Below are 19456 nucleotides of genomic sequence, written 5' to 3'. Positions count from 1 at the left end.
AGGATGATGTGGTCAAAATACTCATTTGCCTAATAATTCTGCACTCCCTGTAATCTAAGAGCAGATTTAATACACTGCTTCTGGTCGTGCCCGAAAATAGTACAATTTTGGATAAACAAGAATTTAGAAGGTAAAATTAAATTGAAATCTAGAGATTTTTTTTTTCCTATTCACAGATATCAAAAAAATAAATACGAACCTTATCAATACTGCCATTGCCTTAGGCCGTAATCTTATATTAAAAAACTGGGAAAAGCAAAAAAGGCGCCCTCTATGCCATGTTTTGTAAATTATATTTACTCCAGATAGTATTTGAACAAGCAAACATATCAGCTTTACATAGAGAAAGAACAAAAGATTTCTTCTCAAAATGGCTTAATGTTATTCTAACCTATCCACCGGGTATACAATTCTCTCTTATATATAATTTCCGTAGAACCGATTACTTTGAATCCTTAGTTCTATCTAATGTTTTTCCAGCAGATTGGTACTAAATATACCAGGCACCGGTGATGGAGCAGAGATGGGAGGGATTTTCCCCTTTTTTTTTTTCCCTCTCTCCTCTTGTGTCTTTTTGTTTGTTTTGTCCTGCCCTAAGCTGCTGTGCCTCACACCACGCCACCTATTAAGTTCTAACCCCTTCGGTTTAAGGAATAAATTAAAGGGATAAATAGTTAAACAAGATATTAGACTATTTCTTAGTTCCCCTATTTTTGTTATTGAAAAGAACCTAGATAGAGAAACATCCTTTTTTTTTTTCTTTCCTTTTTCTTCTCATCTTTTGCTATTTATAGGTAATATAAATATAAATATATATATATATATATATATATATATATATATATATATATATATATATATATACCCCAACAGTGTATCTTTAGCTATTGTAGTGTTATTTTAAGCCTGATTGACATATTATCTGATTATCTTTATATGAAGTAATATAAGGGCTAAATAAGGCGCTTATTGTTTTATACCGTATTAATTCTTTTTTCCAAATATGAAAGCATCTGATTTATTTGTCTTCTATTTTTTTTTTATTGTTACGATTATGTTTTCAGATGTTATTATTCTTTGTTCATTCTCCAAGCCACCCTGCGTGGTGAGCTGGAGAAGCAAAATGTCAGTTTTGTTTTGCGTACTGTTGGATTATAAATAAATGATTTAAAAAAAAAAAAAAATATATATATATATATATATATATATATATATATATATATATATATATATATATATATATATATATATACATTTAAAAAAACAGTTTGGGCTATATAAATGGATCATCTACAAAACATTTATGCAAAGAAAAATCTATTGTATAATGTCCCTTTAACAAAACAAACTGATTTTATTCTTTATTAGAACTAACAGTACACACACATGCCCTCTATTCTCTTCAATCTCACCCTCTGCTTCATGTAAATGATACACACACATGCCCTCTCTTCCTTCTCTCTTACCCTCTGCTTCATGTAAATGATACACACACATGCCCTCTCTTCCTTCTCTCTCACCCTCTGCTTCATGTAAATAGTACACACACATGCCCCCTCTCTTCCCTTCTCTCTCACCCTCTGCTTCATGTAAATAGTACACACACATGCCCCCTCTCTTCCCTTCTCTCTCACCCTCTGCTTCAGGTAAATAGTACACACACATGCCCTCTCTTCCCTTCTCTCTCATCCTCTGCTTCATGTAAATAGTACACACACATGCCCTCTCTAATTTTCACTCTCACCCTCTGCTTCATGTAAATGATACACACACATGCCCTCTCTTCCTTCTCTCTCACCCTCTGCTTCATGTAAATGATACACACACATGCCCTCTCTTCCTTCTCTCTCACCCTCTGCTTCATGTAAATGATACACACACATGCCCTCTCTTCCCTTCTCTCTCACCCTCTGCTTCATGTGAATAGTACACACACATGCCCTCTATTCTCTTCCCTTCTCTCTCACCCTCTGCTTCATGTGAATAGTACACACACATGCCCTCTATTCTCTTCAATCTCACCCTCTGCTTCATGTAAATGATACACACACACATGCCCTCTCTTCCTTCTCTCTTACCCTCTGCTTCATGTAACTGATACACACACATGCCCTCTCTTCCTTCTCTCTCATCCTCTGCTTCATGTAAATAGTGCACACACATGCCCTCTCTTCCTTCTCTCTCACCCTCTGCTTCATGTAAATGGTACACACACATGCCCTCTCTTCCTTCTCTCTCACCCTCTGCTTCATGTAAATGGTACACACACATGCCCTCTCTTCCCTTCTCTCTCTCACCCTCTGCTTCATGTAAATGATACACACACATGCCATCTCTTCTATTCACTCTCACCCTCTGCTTCATGTAAATGGCACACACACATGCCCTCTCTTCCCTTCTCTCTCACCCTCTGCTTCATGTAAATGATACACACACACACATGCCCTCTCTTCCTTCTCTCTCACCCTCTGCTTCATGTAAATGGTACACACACATGCACTCTCTTCCTTCTCTCTCACCCTCTGCTTCATGTAAATGATACACACACATGCCCTCTCTTCCCTTCTCTCTCACCCTCTGCTTCATGTAAATGATACACACACATGCCCTCTCTTCCTTTCTCTCTCACCCTCTGCTTCATGTAAATGATACACACACATGCCCTCTCTTCCTTCTCTCTCACCCTCTGCTTCATGTAAATGATACACACACATGCCCTCTCTTCTCTTTCAATTTTGATTAATGTCAATAGTACACACACACCTTCTGTTTCCTTCTTTCTCACCCTCTGCTTCATGTAAATGATACACACAGATGCCCTCTCTTCCCTTCTCTCTCTCACCCTATGATACACACACATGCCCTCTGATGTGTGTGTATCATTTACATGAAGCAGAGGGTGAGAGAGAAGGAAGAGAGGGCATGTGTGTATCATTTACATGAAGCAGAGGGTGAGAGAGAAGGGAAGAGAGGGCATGTGTGTGTGTATCATTTACATGAAGCAGAGGGTGAGAGTGAAAATTAGAGAGGGAATGTGTGTGTATCATTTACATGAAGCAGAGGGTGAGAGAGAAGGGAAGAGAGGGCGTGTGTGTGTATCATTTACATGAAGCAGAGGGTGAGAGTGAAAATTAGAGAGGGAATGTGTGTGTATCATTTACATGAAGCAGAGGATGAGAGAGAAGGGAAGAGAGGGGGCATGTGTGTGTATCATTTACATGAACTAGAGGGTGAGAGAGAAGGGAAGAGAGGGCATGTGTGTGTACTATTTAAATGAAGCAGAGGGTGAGAGAGGAGGAAGAGAGGGCATGTGTGTGTATCATTTACATGAAGCAGAGGGTAAGAGAGAAGGAAGAGAGGGCATGTGTGTGTATCATTTACATGAAGCAGAGGGTGAGATTGAAGAGAATAGAGGGCATGTGTGTGTACTGTTAGTTCTAATAAAGAATAAAATCAGTTTGTTTTGTTAAAGGGACATTATACAATAGATTTTTCTTTGCATAAATGTTTTGTAGATGATCCATTTATATAGTCCAAACAGTTTTTTTATTCTTCTTTTTTTAAATGTATAATTTTTTTTTATTTTTTTTTTAAATCATTTATTTATAATCCAACAGTACGCAAAACAAAACTGACATTTTGCTTCTCCAGCTCACCACGCAGGGTGCCTTGGAGAATGAACAAAGAATAATAACATCTGAAAACATAATCGTAACAATAAAAAAAAATAGACAAATAAATCAGATGCTTTCATATTTGGAAAAAAGAATTAATACGGTATAAAACAAAGCAGAGGGTGAGAAAGAAGGAAACAGAAGGTGTGTGTTTTACTATTGACTTTAATCAAAATTGAAAGAGAAGAGAGGGCATGTCTGTGTATAATTTATATGAAGCAGAGGGTGAGAGAGAAGGGAAGAGAATAGAGGGCATTTGTGTGTATCATTTACATGAAGCAGAGGGTGAGAGAGAAGGAAGAGAGGGCATGTGTGTGTGTGTATCATTTACATGAAGCAGAGGGTGAGAGAGAAGAGAATAGAGGGCATGTGTGTGTACCATTCACATGAATCAGAGGGTGAGAGTGAAGGGAAGAGAATAGAGGGCGTGTGTGTGTACTATTTACATGAAGCAGAGGGTGAGAGAGAAGGGAATAGAGGGCATGTGTGTGGTCCATTTACATAAATTAGAGGGTGAGAGAGAAGGGAAGAGAGGGCATGTGTGTGTGTGCCATTTACATGAAGGAGAGGGTGAGAGAGAAGAGAAGAGAGGGCATGTGTGTGTCTCATTTACATGAAGCAGAGGGTGAGAGTGAAGGGAAGAGAGGGCATGTGTGTGTATCATTTACATGAAGCAGAGGGTGAGAGAGAAGGGAAGAGAATAGAGGGCATTTGTGTGTATCATTTACATGAAGCAGAGGGTGAGAGAGAAGGAAGAGAGGGCATGTGTGTGTGTATCATTTACATGAAGCAGAGGGTGAGAGAGAAGAGAATAGAGGGCATGTGTGTGTACCATTCACATGAATCAGAGGGTGAGAGTGAAGGGAAGAGAATAGAGGGCGTGTGTGTGTACTATTTACATGAAGCAGAGGGTGAGAGAGAAGGGAATAGAGGGCATGTGTGTGGTCCATTTACATAAATTAGAGGGTGAGAGAGAAGGGAAGAGAGGGTGTGTGTGTGTATGTCATTTACATGAAGCAGAGGGTGAGAGAGAAGAGAAGAGAGGGCATGTGTGTGTCTCATTTACATGAAGCAGAGGGTGAGAGTGAAGGGAAGAGAGGGCATGTGTGTGTATCATTTACATGAAGCAGAGGGGTGAGAGTGAAGGGAAGAGAGGGCATGTGTGTGTACTATTCACATGAAGCAGAGGGTGAGAGAAGGAAGAGAGGGCATGTGTGTGTATCATTTACATGAAGCAGAGGGTACACACACATGCCCTCTCTTCCTTTCTCTCTCACCCTCTGCTTCATGTAAATGGTACACACACATGCCCTCTCTTCCCTCTCTCGTCCTCTCTGCTTCATGTAAATGGCACACACACATGCCCTCTCTTCCTTCTCTCTCACCCTCTGCTTCATGTAAATGATACACACACATGCACTCTTCCTTCTCTCTCACCCTCTGCTTCATGTAAATGATACACACACATGCCCTCTCTTCCTTCTCTCTTACCCTCTGCTTCATGTAAATGATACACACACACATGCCTTCTCTTCCTTCTCTCTCACCCTCTGCTTCATGTAAATGATACACACACATGCCCTCTCTTCCATTCTCTCTCACCCTCTGCTTCATGTAAATGGCACACACATGCCCTCTCTTCTCTCTCATCCTCTGCTTCATGTAAATAGTACACACACATGCCCTCTATTCTCTTCCCTTCTCTCTCACCCTCTGCTTCATGTAAATAGTACACACACACGCCCTCTATTCTCTTCCCTTCTCTCTCACCCTCTGCTTCATGTAAATAGTACACACACATGCCCTCTATTCTCTTCTCTCTCACCCTCTGCTTCATGTAAATGATACACACACATGCGCTCTCTTCTCTTTCAATTTTGATTAATGTCAATAGTACACACACACCTTGTGTTTCCTTCTTTCTCACCCTCTGCTTCATGTAAATGATACACACACATGCCCTCTCTTCCTTCTCTCTCACCCTCTGCTTCATGTGAATAGTACACACACATGCCCTCTCTTCCCTCTCTTGTCCTCTCTGCTTCATGTAAATGGCACACACACACGCCCTCTATTCTCTTCCCTTCTCTCTCACCCTCTGCTTCATGTAAATGATACACACACATGCCCTCTCTTCCTTCTCTCTTACCCTCTGCTTCATGTAAATGATACACACACATGCCCTCTCTTCTCTTTCAATTTCGATTAATGTCAATAGTACACACACACCTTCTGTTTCCTTCTTTCTCACCCTCTGCTTCATGTAAATGATACACACACATGCCCTCTCTTCCTTCTCTCTCACCCTCTGCTTCATGTAAAAGATACACACACATGCCCTCTCTTCCCTTCTCTCTCACCCTCTGCTTCATGTAAATGATACACACACATGCCCTCTCTTCTCTTTCAATTTCGATTAATGTCAATAGTACACACACACCTTCTGTTTCCTTCTTTCTCACCCTCTGCTTCATGTAAATGATACACACACGCCCTCTCTTCCCTTCTCTCTCTCACCCTATGATACACACACATGCCCTCTCTTCCTTCTCTCTCACCCTCTGCTTCATGTGAATAGTACACACACATGCCCTCTCTTCCCTTCTCTCTCACCCTCTGCTTCATGTAAATGACATACACACACATACCCTCTCTTCGCTTCTCTCTCACCGTCTGCTACATGTACATGACACACACACACATGCCCTCTCTTCCTTCTCTCTCACCCTCTGCTTCATGTAAATAGTACACACACATGCCCCCTCTCTTCCCTTCTCTCTCACCCTCTGCTTCATGTAAATGATACACACAAATGCCCTCTCTTCCTTCTCTCTCACCCTCTGCTTCATGTAAATGATACACACACATGCCCTCTCTTCCTTCTCTCTCACCCTCTGCTTCATGTAAATGATACACACACATGCCCTCTCTTCCCTTCTCTCTCACCCTCTGCTTCATGTAAATGATACACACACATGCCCTCTCTTCCCTTCTCTCTCACCCTCTGCTTCATGTAAATGATACACACACACGCCCTCTATTCTCTTCCCTTCTCTCTCACCCTCTGCTTCATGTAAATGATACACACAAATGCCCTCTCTTCCTTCTCTCTCACCCTCTGCTTCATGTAAATGATACACACACATGCCCTCTCTTCCCTTCTCTCTCACCCTCTGCTTCATGTAAATGATACACACACATGCCCTCTTTTCTCTTTCAATTTTGATTAATGTCAATAGTACACACACGCCTTCTCTTTCCTTCTTTCTCACCCTCTGCTTCATGTAAATGATACACACACACATGCCCTCTCTTCCCTTCTCTCTCTCACCCTATGATACACACACACACATGCCTTCTCTTCCTTCTCTCTCACCCTCTGCTTCATGTAAATGATACACACACACATGCCCTCTCTTCCCTTCTCTCTCTCACCCTATGATACACACACACACATGCCTTCTCTTCCTTCTCTCTCACCCTCTGCTTCATGTAAATGATACACACACATGCCCTCTCTTCCCTTCTCTCTCTCACCCTATGATACACACACACATGCCTTCTCTTCCTTCTCTCTCACCCTCTGCTTCATGTAAATGATACACACACATGCCCTCTCTTCCCTTCTCTCTCACCCTCTGCTTCATGTAAATGATACACACACACATGCCCTCTCTTCCTTCTCTCTCACCCTGTGCTTCATGTAAATGATACACACAAATGCCCTCTCTTCCTTCTCTCTCACCCTCTGCTTCATGTAAATGATACACACACATGCCCTCTCTTCCTTCTCTCTCACCCTCTGCTTCATGTAAATGATACACACACATGCCCTCTCTTCCTTTTCTCTCACCCTCTGCTTCATGTAAATGATACACACACACATGCCCTCTCTTCCTTCTCTCTCACCCTCTGCTTCATGTAAATGATACACACACATGCCCTCTCTTCCCTTCTCTCTCACCCTCTGCTTCATGTGAATAGTACACACACATGCCCTCTCTTCTTTCTCACCCTCTGCTTCATGTAAATGGTACACACACACACATGCCCTCTCTTCCCTTCTCTCTCACCCTCTGCTTCATGTAAATGATACACACACATGCACTCTCTTCCTTCTCTCTCACCCTCTGCTTCATGTAAAAGATACACACACATGCCCTCTCTTCCCTTCTCTCTCACCCTCTGCTTCATGTAAATGATACACACACATGCCCTCTCTTCTCTTTCAATTTCGATTAATGTCAATAGTACACACACACCTTCTGTTTCCTTCTTTCTCACCCTCTGCTTCATGTAAATGATACACACACATGCCCTCTCTTCCCTTCTCTCTCTCACCCTATGATACACACACATGCCCTCTCTTCCCTTCTCTCTCTCACCCTATGATACACACACATGCCCTCTCTTCCTTCTCTCTCACCCTCTGCTTCATGTGAATAGTACACACACATGCCCTCTCTTCCCTTCTCTCTCACCCTCTGCTTCATGTAAATGACATACACACACATACCCTCTCTTCGCTTCTCTCTCACCGTCTGCTACATGTACATGACACACACACACATGCCCTCTCTTCCCTTCTCTCTCACCCTCTGCTTCATGTAAATAGTACACACACATGCCCCCTCTCTTCCCTTCTCTCTCACCCTCTGCTTCATGTAAATGATACACACAAATGCCCTCTCTTCCTTCTCTCTCACCCTCTGCTTCATGTAAATGATACACACACATGCCCTCTCTTCCCTTCTCTCTCACCCTCTGCTTCATGTAAATGATACACACAAATGCCCTCTCTTCCTTCTCTCTCACCCTCTGCTTCATGTAAATGATACACACACATGCCCTCTCTTCCCTTCTCTCTCACCCTCTGCTTCATGTAAATGATACACACACATGCCCTCTTTTCTCTTTCAATTTTGATTAATGTCAATAGTACACACACGCCTTCTCTTTCCTTCTTTCTCACCCTCTGCTTCATGTAAATGATACACACACATGCCCTCTCTTCCCTTCTCTCTCTCACCCTATGATACACACACACACACATGCCTTCTCTTCCTTCTCTCTCACCCTCTGCTTCATGTAAATGATACACACACACACACATGCCCTCTCTTCCCTTCTCTCTCTCACCCTATGATACACACACACATGCCTTCTCTTCCTTCTCTCTCACCCTCTGCTTCATGTAAATGATACACACACATGCCCTCTCTTCCCTTCTCTCTCTCTCACCCTATGATACACACACACATGCCTTCTCTTCCTTCTCTCTCACCCTCTGCTTCATGTAAATGATACACACACATGCCCTCTCTTCCCTTCTCTCTCACCCTCTGCTTCATGTAAATGATACACACACACATGCCCTCTCTTCCTTCTCTCTCACCCTGTGCTTCATGTAAATGATACACACAAATGCCCTCTCTTCCTTCTCTCTCACCCTCTGCTTCATGTAAATGATACACACACACATGCCCTCTCTTCCTTCTCTCTCACCCTCTGCTTCATGTAAATGATACACACACACACACATGCCCTCTCTTCCTTCTCTCTCACCCTCTGCTTCATGTAAATGATACACACACATGCCCTCTCTTCCTTCTCTCTCACCCTCTGCTTCATGTAAATGATACACACACATGCCCTCTATTCCCTTCTCTCTCACCCTCTGCTTTATGTAAATGATACACACACATGCCCTCTCTTCTCTTTCAATTTCGATTAATGTCAATAGTACACACACACCTTCTGTTTCCTTCTTTCTCACCCTCTGCTTCATGTAAATGATACACACACACGCCCTCTCTTCCCTTCTCTCTCTCACCCTATGATACACACACACACACACACATGCCTTCTCTTCCTTCTCTCTCACACACTGCTTCATGTAAATGGTACACACACATGCCCTCTCTTCCCTCTCTCATCCTCTCTGCTTCATATAAATGGCACACACACATGCCCTCTCTTCCCTTCTCTCTCACCCTCTGCTTCATGTAAATGACACACACACACATGCCCTCTCTACCTTCTCTCTCACCCTCTGCTTCATGTAAATGATACACACAAATGCCCTCTCTTCCTTCTCTCTCACCCTCTGCTTCATGTAAATGATGCACACACATGCCCTCTCTTCCTTCTCTCTCACCCTCTGCTTCATGTAAATGATACACACACATGCCCTCTCTTCCCTTCTCTCTCACCCTCTGCTTCATGTAAATGATACACACAAATGCCCTCTCGTCCTTCTCTCTCACCCTCTGCTTCATGTAAATGATACACACACATGCCCTCTCTTCCCTTCTCTCTCACCCTCTGCTTTATGTAAATGATACACACACATGCCCTCTCTTCTCTTTCAATTTTGATTAATGTCAATAGTACACACACACCTTCTGTTTCCTTCTTTCTCACCCTCTGCTTCATGTAAATGATACACACACATGCCCTCTCTTCCTTCTCTCTCACCCTCTGCTTCATGTAAATGATACACACACATGCCCTCTCTTCCTTCTCTCTCACCCTCTGCTTCATGTAAATGATACACACACATGCCCTCTCTTCCTTCTCTCTCACCCTCTGCTTCATGTAAATAATACACACAACCATGCCCTCTCTTCCCTCTCTCGTCCTCTCTGCTTCATGTAAATGGCACACACACATGCCCTCTCTTCCTTTCTCTCTCACCCTCCGCTTCTTGTAAATGATACACACACACACATGCCCTCTCTTCCTTCTCTCTCACCCTCTGCTTCATGTAAATGATACACACACATGCCCTCTCTTCCCTCTCTCATCCTCTCTGCTTCATTTAAATGGCACACACACATGCCCTCTCTTCCCTTCTCTCTCACCGTCTGCTTCATGTAAATGATACACACACACATGTCCTCTCTTCCTTCTCTCTCACCCTCTGCTTCATGGAAATGATACACACACATGCCCTCTCTTCCCTTCTCTCTCACCCTCTGCTTCATGTAAATGATACACACACATGCCCTCTCTTTCCTTCTCTCTCACCCTCTGCTTCATGTAAATGATACACGCACATGCCCTCTCTTCCCTTCTCTCTCTCACCCTATGATACACACACACATGCCTTCTCTTCCTTCTCTCTCACCCTCTGCTTCATGTAAATGGTACACACACATGCCCTCTCTTCCCTCTCTCGTCCTCTCTGCTTCATATAAATGGCACACACACATGCCCTCTCTTCCCTTCTCTCTCACCCTCTGCTTCATGTAAATGATACACACACACGCCCTCTCTTCCTTCTCTCTCACCCTCTGCTTCATGTAAATGATACACACAAATGCCCTCTCTTCCTTCTCTCTCACCCTCTGCTTCATGTAAATGATACACACACATGCCCTCTCTTCCCTCTCTCGTCCTCTCTGCTTCATGTAAATGGCACACACACATGCCCTCTCTTCCCTTCTCTCTCACCGTCTGCTTCATGTAAATGATACACACACACATGCCCTCTCTTCCCTTCTCTCTCACCCTCTGATTCATGTAAATGATACACACACACATGCCCTCTCTTCCTTCTCTCTCACCCTCTGCTTCATGTAAATGATACACACACACATGCCCTCTCTTCCCTTCTCTCTCACCCTCTGCTTCATGTAAATGATACACACAAATGCCCTCTCTTCCTTCTCTCTCACCCTCTGCTTCATGTAAATGATACACACACATGCCCTCTCTTCCTTCTCTCTCACCCTCTGCTTCATGTAAATGATACACACACATGCCCTCTATTCCCTTCTCTCTCACCCTCTGCTTCATGTAAATGATACACACACATGCCCTCTCTTCTCTTTCAATTTCGATTAATGTCAATAGTACACACACACCTTCTGTTTCCTTCTTTCTCACCCTCTGCTTCATGTAAAGGATACACACACACATGCCCTCTCTTCCCTTCACTCTCACCCTCTGCTTCATGTAAATGATACACACACATGCCCTCTCTTCCCTTCTCTCTCTCACCCTATGATACACACACACACACATGCCTTCTCTTCCTTCTCTCTCACCCTCTGCTTCATGTAAATGGTACACACACATGCCCTCTCTTCCCTCTCTCATCCTCTCTGCTTCATATAAATGGCACACACACATGCCCTCTCTTCCCTTCTCTCTCACCCTCTGCTTCATGTAAATGACACACACACACATGCCCTCTCTACCTTCTCTCTCACCCTCTGCTTCATGTAAATGATACACACAAATGCCCTCTCTTCCTTCTCTCTCACCCTCTGCTTCATGTAAATGATACACACACATGCCCTCTCTTCCTTCTCTCTCACCCTCTGCTTCATGTAAATGATACACACAAATGCCCTCTCTTCCTTCTCTCTCACCCTCTGCTTCATGTAAATGATACACACACATGCCCTCTCTTCCCTTCTCTCTCACCCTCTGCTTCATGTAAATGATACACACACATGCCCTCTCTTCTCTTTCAATTTTGATTAATGTCAATAGTACACACACACCTTCTGTTTCCTTCTTTCTCACCCTCTGCTTCATGTAAATGATACACACACATGCCCTCTCTTCTCTTCACTCTCACCCTCTGCTTCATGTAAATGATACACACACATGTCCTCTCTTCCTTCTCTCTCACCCTCTGCTTCATGTAAATGATACATACACATGCCCTCTCTTCCCTTCTCTCTCACCCTCTGCTTCATGTAAATGATACACACACATGTCCTCTCTTTCCTTCTCTCTCACCCTCTGCTTCATGTAAATGATACACACACATGCCCTCTCTTCTCTTTCAATTTTGATTAATGTCAATAGTACACACACACCTTCTGTTTCCTTCTTTCTCACCCTTTGCTTCATGTAAATGATACACACACATGCCCTCTCTTCCCTTCTCTCTCACTCTCTGCTTCATGTAAATGATACACACACATGCCCTCTCTTCCCTTCACTCTCACCCTCTGCTTCATGTAAATGATACACACACATGCCCTCTCTTCCCTTCTCTCTCACTCTCTGCTTCATGTAAATGATACACACACACATGCCCTCTCTTCCCTTCTCTCTCATCCTCTGCTTCATGTAAATGATACACACACACGCCCTCTCTTCCTTCTCTCTCACCCTCTGCTTCATGTAAATGATACACACACATGCCCTCTCTTCCTTCTCTCTCACCCTCTGCTTCATGTAAATGATACACACACATGCCCTCTCTTCCCTTCTCTCTCACCCTCTGCTTCATGTAAATGATACACACACATGCCCTCTCTTCTCTTTCAATTTTGATTAATGTCAATAGTACACACACACCTTCTGTTTCCTTCTTTCTCACCCTCTGCTTCATGTAAATGATACACACACATGCCCTCTCTTCCCTTCTCTCTCTCACCCTATGATACACACACATGCCCTCTCTTCCCTCTCTCGTACTCTCTGATTCATGTAAATGGCACACACACATGCCCTCTCTTCCCTTCTCTCTCACCCTCTGCTTCATGTAAATGATACACACACACATGCCCTCTCTTCCCTTCTCTCTCACCCTCTGCTTCATGTAAATGATACACACACATGCACTCTATTCTCTTCACTCTCACCCTCTGCTTCATGTAAATGATAGACACACATGCCCTCTCTTCCTTTTCTCTTACCCTCTGCTTCATGTAAATAGTGCACACACATGCCCCCTCTTCCCTTCTCTCTCACCCTCTGCTTCATGTAAATGATACACACACATGCCCTCTCTTCCCTTCTCTCTCTCACTCTCTGCTTCATGTAAATAGTACACACACATGCCCTCTCTTCCCTTCTCTCTCACCCTCTGCTTCATGTAAACGATACACACACATGCCCTCTCTTCTCTTCACTCTCACCCTCTGCTTCATGTAAATAATACACACAACCATGCCCTCTCTTCCCTCTCTCGTCCTCTCTGCTTCATGTAAATGGCACACACACATGCCCTCTCTTCCTTTCTCTCTCACCCTCCGCTTCTTGTAAATGATACACACACACACACATGCCCTCTCTTCCTTCTCTCTCACCCTCTGCTTCATGTAAATGATACACACACATGCCCTCTCTTCCCTCTCTCTCATCCTCTCTGCTTCATTTAAATGGCACACACACATGCCCTCTCTTCCCTTCTCTCTCACCGTCTGCTTCATGTAAATGATACACACACACATGCCCTCTCTTCCTTCTCTCTCTCACCCTCTGCTTCATGTAAATGATACACACACATGCCCTCTCTTCCTTCTCTCTCACCCTCTGCTTCATGTAAATGATACACACACATGCCCTCTCTTCTCTTCACTCTCACCCTCTGCTTCATGTAAATGATACACACACATGCCCTCTCTTCTCTTCACTCTCACCCTCTGCTTCATGTAAATGATACACACACATGCCCTCTCTTCCTTCTCTCTCACCCTCTGCTTCATGTAAATGATACACACACATGCCCTCTCTTCCCTTTTCTCTCACCCTCTGCTTCATGTAAATGATACACACACATGCCCTCTCTTCCCTTCTCTCACCCTCTGCTTCATGTAAATGGCACACACACACATACACCTTCTCTTCCCTTTTCTCTCACCCTCTGCTTCATGTAAATAGTACACACACACGCCCTCTATTCTCTTCCCTTCTCTCTCACCCTCTGCTTCATGTAAATGATACACACACATGCCCTCTCTTCTCTTTCAATTTTGATTAATGTCAATAGTACACACACACCTTCTGTTTCCTTCTTTCTCACCCTCTGCTTCATGTAAATGATACACACACATGCCCTCTTTTCCCTTCTCTCTCACCCTCTGCTTCATGTGAATGACACACACACCCTCTCTTCTCTTCTCTCTCACCCTCTGCTTCATGTAAATGGTACACACGCACACATGCCCTCTCTTCCCTTCTCTCTCTCACCCTATGATACACATATATGCCCTCTCTTCCTTCTCTCTCACCCTCTGCTTCATGTAAATGATACACACACATGCCCTCTCTTCCCTTCTCTCTCACCCTCTGCTTCATGTAAATGACATACACACACACCCTCTCTTCCCTTCTCTCTCACCCTTTGCTACATGTAAATGACACACACACATGCCCTCTCTTCCCTTCTCTCTCACCCTCTGCTTCATGTAAATGACACATACACATGCCCTCTCTTCTCTTCTCTCTCACCCTCTGCTTCATGTAAATGGTACACACACACACACACATGCCCTTTCTTCCCTTCTCTCTCACCCTCTGCTTCATGTAAATGGCACACACACACATGCCCTCTCTTCCCTTCTCTCTCACCCTCTGCTTCATGTAAATGGCACACACACATGCCCTCTCTTCCCTTCTCTCTCACCCTCTGCTTCATGTAAATGGCACACACACACACATACACCTTCTCTTCCCTTTTCTCTCACCCTCTGCTTCATGTAAATAGTACACACACACGCCCTCTATTCTCTTCCCTTCTCTCTCACCCTCTGATTCATGTGAATGGTACACACACATGCCCTCTATTCTCTTCTCTCTCACCCTCTGCTTCATGTAAATGATACACACACATGCCCTCTATTCTCTTCTCTCTCACCCTCTGCTTCATGTAAATGATACACACACATGCCCTCTCTTCTCTTTCAATTTTGATTAAAGTCAATAGTACACACACACCTTCTGTTTTCTTCTTTCTCACCCTCTGCTTCATGTAAATGATACACACACATGCCCTCTCTTCCCTTCTCTCTCTCACCCTATGATACACACACATGCCCTCTCTTCCTTCTCTCTCACCCTCTGCTTCATGTAAATGGTACACACACAAGCCCTCTCTTCCCTCTCTCGTCCTCTCTGCTTCATGTAAATGGCACACACACACGCCCTCTCTTCCTTCTCTCTTGTAATGTCCTTACATAGCAAACATTAACTCTTTATATGAATGATGCACTTGCAACTTCTAAATGTAAACTGGCACTTTATTCACTGCATGACATAGCAAGGTGCTCCTGTAGATTTGCACACAGTAATATGGATAGATACATATATATATATATATAGTCCTTTATAATGAATTGCTGCTGCACTCCTTATATTAGCAGTCCTGTACACTGTGTATGCAGCACTATAGTAATCCAGGGAAACTTATAACTGTTAACTGTATAACTGCAATATAACTTATAATGTGTAACTGACAGTTCTTACTCTTCCTGACTGGCTGATGCTGTATCCTCTGCAGTGATCTGTAGCTGACATTACATTTATTAGTATCAGCAATTGTCAAAGCTCAGGTTCAATCCTTGTACTTTATAACTGCATCACAAACTGTCACAAGATGGCTTCTCTGAACTGTACTGATTCTAAGCACAGCCCACTTGATGACATCATCTTTGTATGGAAGCCTCAATGGCCCTTTTGACCAAACCAGGAAGTAAGCACAACACTACATCTCTCACCCTCTGCTTCATGTAAATGATACACACACATGCCCTCTCTTCTCTTCACTCTCACCCTCTGCTTCATGTAAATGATACACACACGCATGCCCTCTCTTCCTTCTCTCTTACCCTCTGCTTCATGTAAATGATACACACACATGCCCTCTCCCTTCTCTCTCACCCTCTGCTTCATGTAAATGATACACACACATGCCCTCTCTTCCCTTCTCTCTCACCCTCTGCTTCATGTAAATGATACACACACATGCCCTCTCTTCCCTCTCTCGTCCTCTCTGCTTCATGTAAATGGCACACACACATGCCCTCTCTTCCTTTCTCTCTCACCCTCCGCTTCTTGTAAATGATACACACACACATGCCCTCTCTTCCTTCTCTCTCACCCTCTGCTTCATGTAAATGATACACACACATGCCCTCTCTTCCCTCTCTCATCCTCTCTGCTTCATGTAAATGGCACACACACATGCCCTCTCTTCCCTTCTCTCTCACTGTCTGCTTCATGTAAATGATACACACACACATGCCCTCTCTTCCTTCTCTCTCACCCTCTGCTTCATGTAAATGGCACACACACATGCCCTCTCTTCCCTTCTCTCTCACCCTCTGCTTCATGTAAATGACACACACACATGCCCTCTCTTCCCTTCTCTCTCACCCTCTGCTTCATGTAAATGACACACACACATGCCCTCTCTTCCTTTCTCTCTCACCCTCTGCTTCATGTAAATGACACATACACATGCCCTCTCTTCCCTTCTCTCTCACCCTCTGCTTCATGTAAATGGCACACACACACATGCCCTCTCTTCCCTTCTCTCTCACCCTCTGCTTCATGTAAATGGCACACACACATGCCCTCTCTTCCCTTCTCTCTCACCCTCTGCTTCATGTAAATGGCACACACACACATACACCTTCTCTTCCCTTCTCTCTCACCCTCTGATTCATGTGAATGGTACACACACATGCCCTCTATTCTCTTCTCTCTCACCCTCTGCTTCATGTAAATGATACACACACATGCCCTCTCTTCTCTTTCAAATGTGATTAAAGTCAATAGTACACACACACCTTCTGTTTTCTTCTTTCTCACCCTCTGCTTCATGTAAATGATACACACACATGCCCTCTCTTCCTTTCTCTCTCTCTCACCCTATGATACACACACATGCCCTCTCTTCCTTCTCTCTCACCCTCTGCTTCATGTAAATGGTACACACACATGCCCTCTCTTCCCTCTCTCGTCCTCTCTGCTTCATGTAAATGGCACACACACATGCCCTCTCTTCCCTTTTCTCTCACCCTCTGCTTCATGTAAATGATACACACACACACATGCCCTCTCTTCCTTCTCTCTTACCCTCTGCTTCATGTAAATGATACACACACATGCCATCTGCTTCATGTAAATGATACACACACACACACACACGCCCTCTCTTCCCTTCTCTCTCACCCTCTGCTTCATGTAAATGGCACACACACACATACACATTCTCTTCCCTTCTCTCTCACCCTCTGATTCATGTGAATGGTACACACGCATGCCCTCTATTCTCTTCTCTCTCACCCTCTGCTTCATGTAAATGATACACACACATGCCCTCTCTTCTCTTTCAATTTTGATTAATGTCAATAGTACACACACATGCCCTCTCTTCCCTTCTCTCTCACCCTCTGCTTTATGTAAATGGTACACACACATGCCCTCTCTCACCCTCTGCTTCATGTGAATGGTACACACACATGCCCTCTCTCACCCTCTGCTTCATGTGAATGGTACACACGCATGCTTTCTCTCACCCTCTGCTTCATGTGAATGGTACACACGCATGCTCTCTCTCACCCTCTGCTTCATGTGAATGGTACACACACATGCCCTCTCTCACCCTCTGCTTCATGTGAATGGTACACACACATGCACTCTCTCACCCTCTGCTTCATGTAAATGATACACACATGTGCCCTCTGTATCCCACTTCTAGTTCATTAAATGGTTTTCTGAAAACTCTTATTTTATTGTGAACTTAGACATTTGGGCCATTAATAAAGATTAAATATAGGAATAAATACGATGACAGTAGTGGGACATTATTTAATCTACAGACTATTATATGTAAATTTAAAGGGACATTCTGGTCAAAATGTAAAAGCACATAAATTAGTTACATCTTTGAATAGAAACATATTAGCAATATAAATATATTGGCAAAAATACCTATAGTAAAAGTTATCACTGTTTTAGTGTTAGCATTTGTCTCCGCTCGTGCATGTGAAGCATAGCTAGATATTCTCAGTGCACCAGCATTTTAAATACAGCAGCTGCTCATAGCGCCTGCGGGGCTTGTATCATGTCAGCAATTAACAAATTGAGTCATTACCAGATGGTAAAAGCACCTTAGGTTCTCTGAACAAGTGCTGTGTTTGAAATGCTGGTGCATGGGGCATACTTAAAGGGATGCTAAACCCAGTTTTTTTATTTAATGATTCAGATAGAGCATGCAATTTTAAGTAACTTTCTAATTTATTCCTATTATCAATTTTTCTTTGTTCTCTTGCTATCTAAGAAGCCAGATAATTTTTGGTTCATATAACTGGACAGCACTCATGTATTGGTGAGTGCATTTAGCCAACAATCACTAAGCACAACCCAGGTTGTGAACCAAAAATGGGCCGGCTTCTAAACTTACATTCTTGCTTTTCAAATAAAGATAGCAAGAGAATGAAGAAAACTTGATAATAGGAGTAAATTAGAAAGTTGTTTAAAATTGCATGCTCTATCTGAATCATAAAAGAAACAATTTGGGTTTAGTGTCCCTTTAAATACATGTTTGAAACAGCTATAGCTTTTATTAGAAGCAATTTTGCTAATACAGGTGTACCTCGCTCATACAGCGCGTTAGGAACCGGAGCACCGCTGTAAAGTCAAACCCGCCTTAAAGTGAAACAAGGCGGTTTTAGCTTTCTTTTCACCTGCCAGTGCTTTTAAAAACTTGAAAATATGTTTGAACTAACATTTATTAGGGGTGCAATAGCGCTACGTTTAGTTTAACACTAGCACAGCACAGTATTCAATAAATACTGTACCTGTAAAATAGTGACAATTACTGTAGTAAAATTTGCCAGACTATAGCACTGAGACACAGATTGCACTGTGATGCTGTAAACAGAGTGAACTGTGCATAACACAATGGTGCCAGTCACTTTTCTCTCAATCTCACGAAGATTACAGCACTTTTTCAAAATCCTTGGTGGTTGAACCTTTAGCTCCACAAAGCGCTGTATTAGCGAAGCGCTGTAAAGTGAGGTTTACCT

General features: G+C 43.3%; 1 protein-coding gene across 2 annotated transcripts in view; it reads left to right on the top strand.

The window, feature by feature from the left end:
- LOC128657185 (gastrula zinc finger protein XlCGF26.1-like) overlaps positions 1-19456 on the top strand; it is an 86589-nt gene that overhangs the window by 22254 nt on the left and 44879 nt on the right. The gene's annotated exons all lie outside the window — the stretch shown is intronic.

Source organism: Bombina bombina, chromosome 4 (assembly GCF_027579735.1).
Source record: "Bombina bombina isolate aBomBom1 chromosome 4, aBomBom1.pri, whole genome shotgun sequence".
Classification (NCBI taxonomy): domain Eukaryota; kingdom Metazoa; phylum Chordata; class Amphibia; order Anura; family Bombinatoridae; genus Bombina; species Bombina bombina.
This window is presented reverse-complemented; position numbering and strand designations above follow the sequence as displayed.